Source organism: Varroa jacobsoni, unplaced genomic scaffold, assembly GCF_002532875.2.
Source record: "Varroa jacobsoni isolate VJ856 unplaced genomic scaffold, vjacob_1.0 contig00291, whole genome shotgun sequence".
Classification (NCBI taxonomy): domain Eukaryota; kingdom Metazoa; phylum Arthropoda; class Arachnida; order Mesostigmata; family Varroidae; genus Varroa; species Varroa jacobsoni.
In genome coordinates, this window is record NW_019214443.1 from 100633 (window position 1) to 110507 (window position 9875).

The following is a 9875-nucleotide window of genomic DNA, read 5'->3' on the forward strand; positions in this document are numbered from 1 at the left end:
CTCAGTGTAGAGGATCCTTTTTCAGAATGTAAACGATCTTACTTGAGCCTAACGTTGCGATTTGTCTCTTGCATGCTCTGAACCCTAGGGTTTCCTTTTTGTCTATACTGGCCACAAATATCTTCCACTCGGCATTCATTAAATAATAACCACTATTTCTTGCCTTGTTTCTGCATAAGGTTTGTTTGAGGGTGGCCACGGTGCGGTCCATCATTCGGATAAAAAATGTTCATTGAATTTATTTCTGACCAGATGCCATATCAGTATCGGTTCATTATCAGTAACGTACTTAATATTTTTTAATAGAGAGCATATGTCGTAAATTATCCCTATAGTTCTTTATAATATACTCCGTTGTAAAATATACTAGACGTTTCGTATGGATCGATCACTAACCGAAGGTATCTACTAAAGTTGGAGAATAAACATATATAGTATGTTTAATTTGCCTTAGAATTACTGTATGGACATCACTCAGTAAAGATCGAACTATTTTGAGGCAGTTGAGCCATATATTTCGAAGTGAAACGAGGCAGACCTGTAGTTGAATTAATTTTCGTGAATTAGGTTCGTTGAAGATTCTACTCGATTGATCTGAAGAATATGAGGATCACAGACACTATTTCCTATGCATAGCTTTTTAGTCGTAACGTCTTTTAATATTACTAGCGCCATCACAATATACTTTTACCAGCTGTTCTGATGAATTTTGTTAACGTATTTAGCGTGACGCGTATATAGCGTAACAGGTGAGGTCTCCTCTTAGGACGCTGCATCTATCGCAAACTAAAATATTAGTTAGTGTAATACTACTATTATTTTATTCATTGCGGTATATAAAGGAACATGGTTATAGGAAATGTGAACCCGTTTGAGTCCGATCACCCTGGGTCTAACCAACCCGCTCATGCCTCCGTGGCTATTTTAGACAAGACTGAGTCTAATATAGTTGGCCACGCCATTGTCAAAGGTGACGGGCATTGTCGGGGCATGAAGAATGTCCGCAGATCCGCAAGAGACTCATTTTAAATGTCGAATAGAAGTCAGAACATTAACAATGACTGGCTAATTCCATGCTCAAAAAAACATAGCCCTGTGGAATTCCTGCTGCGGCCATTGCTGTAAAAGTATATCTGAAGCAGCCTTTTGTCTCCACTAGACCTGTATGCTAGTAGAATCTATTCTTTTCTTTTCCACAGAATGTTGATGTATAGGCTGGTATTTTTCTGAATTGAATTAGAATTTGTATTTAGTAACGTCCTTACGTTCGAAGGTTCGGATGGGGCTAAAGATCTTTGACCTTATTTACACTAGTTCAGTCGGTCCCTGTCGGGTGTCATACGAATTCGATACGTACGAATCATCAGTGGAAAGCATGCGACCTTTCTAAATGCAACTATCGATTTCGCTTAAAATGCCCAAAAATGAGAGTATACAACATGCTATACCTTCAGCTAGATGTGACGTGAACATCATGCTACATGATCGAACTCATGGCCTTGCTTCTACTGAAAAGGATTAAGTTTTATCTGCGGATGAGTAGTAAAAGACCTGCGTGCTTAAATAGATTACGGACCACATACGTATCGAGGCATCATTTGACTAAAGGCACACATCGATGTAACACCTGCTTTGTCGGACTATCCCTTCGTGTGGTTTCGCCATGAAATGTAAGCGAAACTAATATACATTTGAGCACTCCCAACTGCCTCCACTTTTACGCCTAGACCTCGGTTAGGCGTCAAGCACATTAGACGAACCTGGATTACGTCTACGAATGACATTTATCAGTTATCTGCTATACAGTTGAATTTCCGTCAAGACTGGATACAAATCATTCTTCCTCATTTAAATTCACTAAAATTATTTGAAGCAGCTTTTGACAGCAAGAAACAACGTCCATGCTAGTGCTTATGTTTAACATCAGCAGTCCGCAGAAATTAGTTATCCGGAGAACTCTGCTTGATGTTAGGGACACAATAACATCTACCAAATTGATCAACTGCTTTTTTCTGAACAGCGTCCACTTCGCTGTCATGTTGTTTGTTAATTTTTTTGTTTTGCCTGCGGGTTACGCGTGGGTCTTCTGTTCATGTCGTATGTGTTAGACCGTGTGAAGAGGCGACACTTCCTTAAAGCAGCGTGTTTTTTTTTCTATCTTGAGAAGAGAGGTAAGAAAGGACAGAAGGTGCACACACGACAATGAGCACCCTAATGCGAGAGCTATAGGGAAAGACAGCAAATGGAAAACTACCGGAACAAGTACTTGAAGAAGGCAAAAAAGTAAATATATCTCTATCAATTCCTTCTTGCGGTGCGTTCTGGCTTTTGCCCTCTGAACTCTTCCTATACACAAGTTTCTTCGATTACCTTAATTGCACGTTTAAAGTTGCTCACGCTGTTGGCCACGGTTTCTATAGCTATCGACTCAACAACAGACCAAAATCGAAGCATCTCTAGCGAGTTTTTATAGTTATTAAGATTCTCCTATTTCCCTACGACTAAAAAACCACGGCTTTTGTCGTTTGATGTCGTCTCAACTCGTGAGTAGCAATAAGCATGGTGGCAATCGCATGATGACTATTGCTCTGTTCGGAATAATAATAGAAAAAAATGCTTGTTACAACTATAGCGTGCAGCGCGTAAGTGCTAAATGAAAAAAGTACCACTGTCACCGAACATGTCGTTCTTCAAACAGGGCTTCCTGCCGCCTCATTTCGTGAGTTGCCACAGCAAGGTCTCAAACACCCTTTAATCCGTGATTAATGCGGATGTCATTATGTGCCTGTTCAGTATAGCTGTCGTGAATGTACATGGGGCAATAGGCTAGAACAGGACAAAAAGCATAGGAGACGCCAGGATACTATAGTCATAAGCAAACGCGAGTGTATTTGACAGCTGGACCACAATAAGCGGCTGGAAGTGAAAGTATATCCAGTCAGCAAGGTGAGTTAGATTAGAGTCGAATAAAAATTATTGATCGCTATACAAGCTGCCGCTTCGTGAGTCAGTAAAACATGATGTATTTACCGTTGAACAAGGATCACAAAACGCCTCATTATATAATATTAACTACAAGTGATTTTCACACCCCTTGGCAGACTATACGGTCTATCATATATAATACTGTAGCGTACAATATTAAATTCTATCAAAATGCATTTATAATGGCTTCTAATAATTTTGAGCATTTAGCGCAAGAACAAATGGATCAACAATCATTCTTCGCATTACCTTAAACTATTTCATTAAAAGCACCTCTGCTCTGCTTTTTTTGTTTTTTAGCTTCGCGGTACAAACTAAATGTATCGCTAATAAAACGTCGTCTGGTTGCCTCTGAGTAACTAATTTGCCATCTTCTCCAAAGTTTGAGCTGCGTATAGCCCGTGGCGTATTGATTGGAACCGATGGGTAATCGTTTGAGAGATTCTTAACCCGACTCCTCAATAGTTAGGACTGATGTAGGAAGAGATGATGGTGGCTATTGATAATTTCGATAATTTTGCGTAAATAACGCTTATTTTCTACAAAACGATTGCGGAGAAATTCGTAAGTTGCACATTTTGCTTGCTTATTTTGATTAGTCTTCCACATATCTAAGCCTGATTTATGACACCTAAAACAACAGCGTATCCTAGCCAATTCATATATAGCTACTAATACACTTCGACTGTTACAGGCTGGCTGGATGGTTCAAGTACGGTAACAAAAGCTCGTTTCTAGAGATAAATTTGGTCTCTTATTGTGGCATTGCCGCGCGACCACACGCAGTTATCAACGCGCAATAATCGTAAGATAAATAGTTCTCTTTCCGTTGGTCCTAAGCTCTCCTTTCTCTACTGCTTGCAGGGCGCCGAGAACTCTCAAGAACCTTCCCCCGCGGACATCACCTCAAGATCCTGACGCGCTTTAGCATTTGGACCCCATGCACCGCTACTGAGTCAGACACCGTTCGATAACACGTTGTTGATCGACGTCAGTCAGCCCTAGTGGGCTAAGTGGTACGAAGGCAGGGAGACCTCTTTGTTGGTGCTGATACTATTGGCTTAGTTAGATTGATAGTAGAAGTCATGGCCTTTCAACTAGAATAACCTACAAATTTCTATCTCGTATTCAGAAATTATTCCATTGCAGATTAACACGAAACGGAGCGCATCTTAAAGTCCTTCATCCAATCTTGATTCACAAAAGATGTAAACATTTCTAATAACACCACGCATTCTAAGTTGAAGGTTAGGTTAGGTTTTAGGATTTTATCAGCCAGAATGCTAATTAACGCTATATTTTTTTTCGCAATACCAATTTAGTAACGATTCTACGTATGCTGTATATCCATTTTCTAAGGCTTTATCACTGCTACTTTCACACAAGGTGGTGAAAAGTTTCCGTAAAGTAGCGTAATTGGCATCATTTTCTCATAGAAACTGGTCTCAATCTATTCAAGGGCCTACTATTTTATGAAGTTATGTCAAGTTGCCTGATCTGGATACATTTATAATGGACAGAACAACGGTTAACACTTGTTCCTTTTTTTTTTTAGGTTCTGATACATTTCTGTCAGTGGCGTCAAACAAAAGGGAGATCAAAGGGCTTTAAAAAAAAGTGTCCACAATAGGTCGGTTGGCCTCGTTATGAAATATTTGGTATAGTACGATTCGTATGAAAAGGGGTTCTGGCGGAGTTTGTATGGTTCGAGTCCGTTACGAAGGCACGAGCTAAAACATTCAAATTTGTACTTTTTTTTTCTCTTTTTATTTATAGCACCGATTTTAAAGATTCATAACTTTTCAACAGCTTAAACGAGATATCCGACTGGTCCTTGCGTATTCGTAGTGAAGTTTTTTGTCATAAAAAATCGTCGGCGCTAAAGTGTGAAAAGTAAAAAGCGGCTGGAGGCTTTTCTGATTTTGGACAGGGTTATATGCCTTGCCTTTCGCCTTGAGTCCTGCTCCGCTTTTCAACAGCTGTTTTTTTCTTTATTTTATTTAAATTTAATTTTTCTTCATTCATTGTGGTCATTTTGATCTTCTTCGGCGGTGACCTTGCTAGTACCGTGGCAGTTAAATTTCTTTGCCTGTCGGTCCCTCTAGTTGGCCGGCGGTCGCTCCATCAGAGGTCTTTCTCTTCTCTCTCGGTAAGAACGCGTGAATCTTTTACCATTATTAGTGGCAGTCAGTCAGTTGCCGTATGACAACTGGTGATAAATGGTGAGGTTAGACGAGGGCTATAGAGATCGTGTTAGGCACAACAACAACGTGTCAAACACCGAACGCGCAAACGTGTCACCGAAAATCACAACGAGGAAGAACGTTCACTGTTAACAACACAAACATCTATGATGACAAACTAAACCCTACCTTGCGGCATAGTACAACGCTTAATGGGTACTAGCGCAGAACTGGTCTTCTAGACTGACTGTCAAAGCTATACAAAGATGAGAGTAGAAAAAAATTGAAATCGAGTGAAACTGAAAAAGCGTACGTTTACAAAAGACCAGTGCATACGTTTATAGTACTAAGGAACGATACAGTTTTGTTAACAAAACGAAGTTGCTTAATGTTCTGCAATGTGCGTCTTCTTTAAATGATAAAAGCTCTTATCGAGTTATTAGAAAAGTTTTAAATATAACTGATCCAGGTAACAAAAATGTGTATTTCACTAATGCCTCTAAGGTTGGCAGGACCCGCTTTCGCAGTTACTGAAAGGGGGGTGATTGTCAGACAAGCCACAAAGCGTCAATCCAGGCTATTGAAAAAGTCTCAAGATTCTGAATGCTTACCGTTTGGGCGTAGTCCACGTTACCGTCTGATTCTCGAGCTAACTTACGGCCATGTGGTTTCAAAATGTCAAAAAAACAGTTGACGTGCTTTGCTTCTGTAGATTGCTCTCCATAAACGTTACAAAAATTACTAGCAGCAAGTGACATACACATAAATAACTCACTAATTCTGTACAGGTATGAGTCGCAAAAAACCTACTCCGATGCTAACGACTAAGCTTTGGCGAGTTAAATTCGGGGCCGAACCAACAATACTAAGAACATGGAATTAATAAGAAAAAAACGCCGACATTTTTTGGGGTATTTCGACACCTTTACATTGGACCCCCTATAAACCCGTGAAACACGTAATACCTACCTGTAATTACCAATAATTGACTGAAAACGACATTAAGTGCAATCGGCCTGAAAAATGTTAATACTTGAACCGGTGCGGAAAAGTTATTGATGTCCAGGTAACGTGGACTTGAGATTTAAGCATGCGCAGCGAAGCTCGTTGCGTATATGCTGAAATTATAAGGTAAAATGTCTGCAACATGCATATAAACTTCCTGTTGTCAATTCGATCACCGTCGCATATATTATACCACCGTCCTATAGAGCAACACTACCTACAACCGCTTATAGTCGCATGCGACTTATCGAAAGAACACGTAAGTGCGTTATAACTCGTCATTGCCTCCGGGAGCAAACAAAATCGTGTGCTCGGCACCACTACTGTTATTACGAATACGGCTACTTCTAGTTCCGTGACCTTTGCGTCATGTTGGGACGCATAAACTATCGGGTAGTAAGCGGGAAAACAGCACGTTCGTGTGTCGTGTGTAAACTTCGGCTTAAGAAATATCGATTGCATTGTAATAGCGTATAATGACTACGTTTTTGGGGATAGATTCATATGCGCAAACGTGTATCTAAAAGGCTCGCTGGTTCCGCGTCTAGCTTATATCGGTTGTTCGACTGGGCAGCAAAGAGATGTTTTGGATTACTTAGCCAACCTCAATATAAAGGTCGAACTAGAGCATAGCAAATCTTTTGCGCGGCAACTATATATAACATTCGATTTTCACTCTTGGGTTAAAAGAACTATGTTATTTTGATAATGGAAAAAAGCGTAATGATTTTTGTAAAATAACTCAGTGTGCACAAAAACTGAAGGGTATTTCGTTAGTTTATGTAAGATCTGCAAGGTCTATTCTATAGGGAGATTCATAGCGCGTTAGAAATATAAAATCTCGCAAGAGTAGATTTGCGACACTTATCCTACTAACAAACACACACAAGTTTAGGGACAAGCTAAAACAACTACTACTTACTTAGTAGATCTTACTAACAATCGTACTTTGAGTTCATAGCACGAGAATATAAAAGATCTTTAAAAAGGGGGCGGATAGAAAGGGCCCGAAGCTAGGAGGTGATCTGGTGGGGTCGTCGTCTTCATGTTGAGATTTACGACTCATTGATCTTTTAGAAAGATGTGCATAATCGAACAGTGTGACGGTTCGATGATGACTGTACGGCTATATATCTATTTAAATTAGAAGTACATTTGTAAATACCTAATGTGAGCAGTACATTTTTATAAACCGCTTTTTTATGACATCATTGCGATATTTCATAAGTATACACTTAAACGTAATTAATAATAACAGATTCTTACTTCTTCGTTTTTTAAATAGGCCAGGACGAATTCAGGGTCACATCGAGTGCGCAGCGTGGATGCTAATCGAAATTATGACAGTATTTTGGGACTTCAGGCTGTGTGAGGTAAATGCACTTCATGGACACGCAGGAAACAGTCCATTGCGATTTTTACCGCTTCGCTAAAGACGCAAGTGTCTTTCTAAGGTTGCGGACCGTCAGATCTGATTTTGCATCTGACCCGGACTACGCTATAACCATTAATGCCGCTAACACTATTCATAGCTATGTGACAGACAGTAGAACTAGGTAGTGATATAGAAAAAAAATACGTCATATGAGAGAGCGATTAACTATACTACGCTGTCCTGTTTTCCGTTTTTTTCGTCGCTGCTTAATACGGCGCTGCTGTATGGATACTACTAGTGGAACCTGTGACGACGTACTGCTATAGTTAGTTATTAAATATTTATTCTAAGTTACGGGCCTGATAGACATTCTGCAGACCATAGCGGCGTACTACATAAAGACATTTGTCCATAATCATTTCTAAACATTTTTGGTATAATTAGGCCATTCACAGGCCGTAGTACCTTCTTCTATTTGAGCCGTCCGTTTAAAAGAATTTGCAGAAGAACGTAGACTGCAAATTCAACAACGACCGATGCGCGCGAAAGAAGCGCACGTTCGTAAACAAAACAAACTAAGTTGGCCACGAAATAGCCCGTGCCTATAGAATGCTATGTAAGTACGGATACACGAAACGACTAGATCGTTTGTACGATATGCAAGTTATTTACTAGCTTCTCTCGAAAATTACAATACTATGTAATTGTGGGAAATCGACTGTCATTCCTTCTAAAAAGCTCAGCTCTGCTGTTCTCGTCTTGTATTGGGAACAGTAGCATTTTAAATTAATTAAAAAAATTCCGCACACTTTTTTGTGTGCGCGTCTATTTGCGTAGACCGTAAATCCCGTAATACTAAATTTCTATTATTTGACACTTACAAGTCTTTGAAGAGCGACTTGTCAAAGCATCGCAGAAACGTACATGTATAATTAGTTTACTATATTCCTTTATTTTAAAGAAACGGTGTCATGAAAATGGAACAACGCAGTATAGGCTGCAGATTTGCGAATGATCGTCTGGTCGGCTCACGAAGTGAATACTCCTAATGGAGTCGCTAAAGGTGTCGGCCTTTCTGTAGATCTCAAATAGCTGCTGAATCTAAAGGAACAGGAGTAAAAAGCCTCAAAATGCAGACGCTAAGAATTCCTGGCACGATGCCATCATTTGTGCCATACTCCCAGCGTTGCTTGTAAGTTCAGTAGGCCAAGCATGGCTATCGCTATGTAGCTCCCTTTACTGCCGACGAGCGCCTCCAACTGCAGCTGCCCGACGACTGCAACTCTCGAATGCTGCAGACATCATCGAAGCACCTGCTGCTACATTACTTTAGGACTTCGGCCCTGTCATAGGTATATCAAGCTGCTGATTACTAGCAAAAGATGCTGCAGACCTGAGGCTTAATTATTGGCCGTTCATTTTTTTAGTAATTGCCCTAGGGCCGCCCTATTCTGTATTGGCGCACTGCCAATCCAGTATGGCGGGTGGAGAGATGTACGGTGCGCCTAAGGTCGAGACGGCTGGGACTACGTCTAATAGTGGTTATTTTTATATTTTGCTTCATGCCGGTTTAGTTTGTCTTGAGCGTCTTAAGTAATTGTTGCCACTTAGACTTCTGCTATGCAGAATGTCTATTTCGAAATATTTATTGATTATTCTGGGAAATTGGAAACAGTATAAGTGAGAACAATTTAGAAATTGATTGGAACTGGATTTGTTGCAGGCTGCTCTAAATGCCATTTGCTGCGGTCTATTTACATTGACTAATATTCAGGCAGGCAATTCGCAGACATGGGGTCCAACTTGACAGACAGAGGCAACGTAACAAAAACGTAGAAAACTCACAAGTAAAAAAAAATTACAGCTAAAGTTGCAATCAGGATACTCACTGTGTAGATGTTTGCCAGAAGAACCTTTAATGTTTATATCATCGATATGAAAATGGGTATAATACATTAGAAACCGAATGTATAATTAAAATTTAACTAAAATGAGTGTCGAGAATATCGTAATAAACATCTACTTCAAACACGAGTAGGTACGAGAAAATTAACGCTTTATTGTTATTAAGACATTCGAAAAGTATTCAACCTGTTTACTAACAACAGTGTACAGCTACAGGAAAATATATTATGTAGTGCACATTTTTAATCGGATCCCTACTGATCGGTATCAGTCATTTATATCAGTATTTAATGTCCGGACACCCATGTCTCTTGAACTAAACAAGCAAAAATTATAAATTTCAGCGTAGATCTTAGCTAGCCCCCTGTTGTTTATAAGTGGAACCTGCACTACCAAAACTTTTTGGTCGATGTATACCTACT

The 9875-nt window shown here is 39.8% G+C and overlaps 1 long non-coding RNA gene across 1 annotated transcript; it reads left to right on the plus strand.

The window, feature by feature from the left end:
• The first annotated feature begins 2137 nt into the window (after positions 1 to 2137).
• LOC111271039 (uncharacterized) lies at positions 2138 to 7976 on the plus strand. Its single transcript, XR_002686618.2, has 5 exons — positions 2138 to 2543; positions 2699 to 2946; positions 3286 to 3411; positions 3850 to 4001; positions 7459 to 7976. It is a non-coding gene; the product is annotated as an uncharacterized LOC111271039 (long non-coding RNA).
• Positions 7977 to 9875: the final 1899 nt, after the last annotated feature.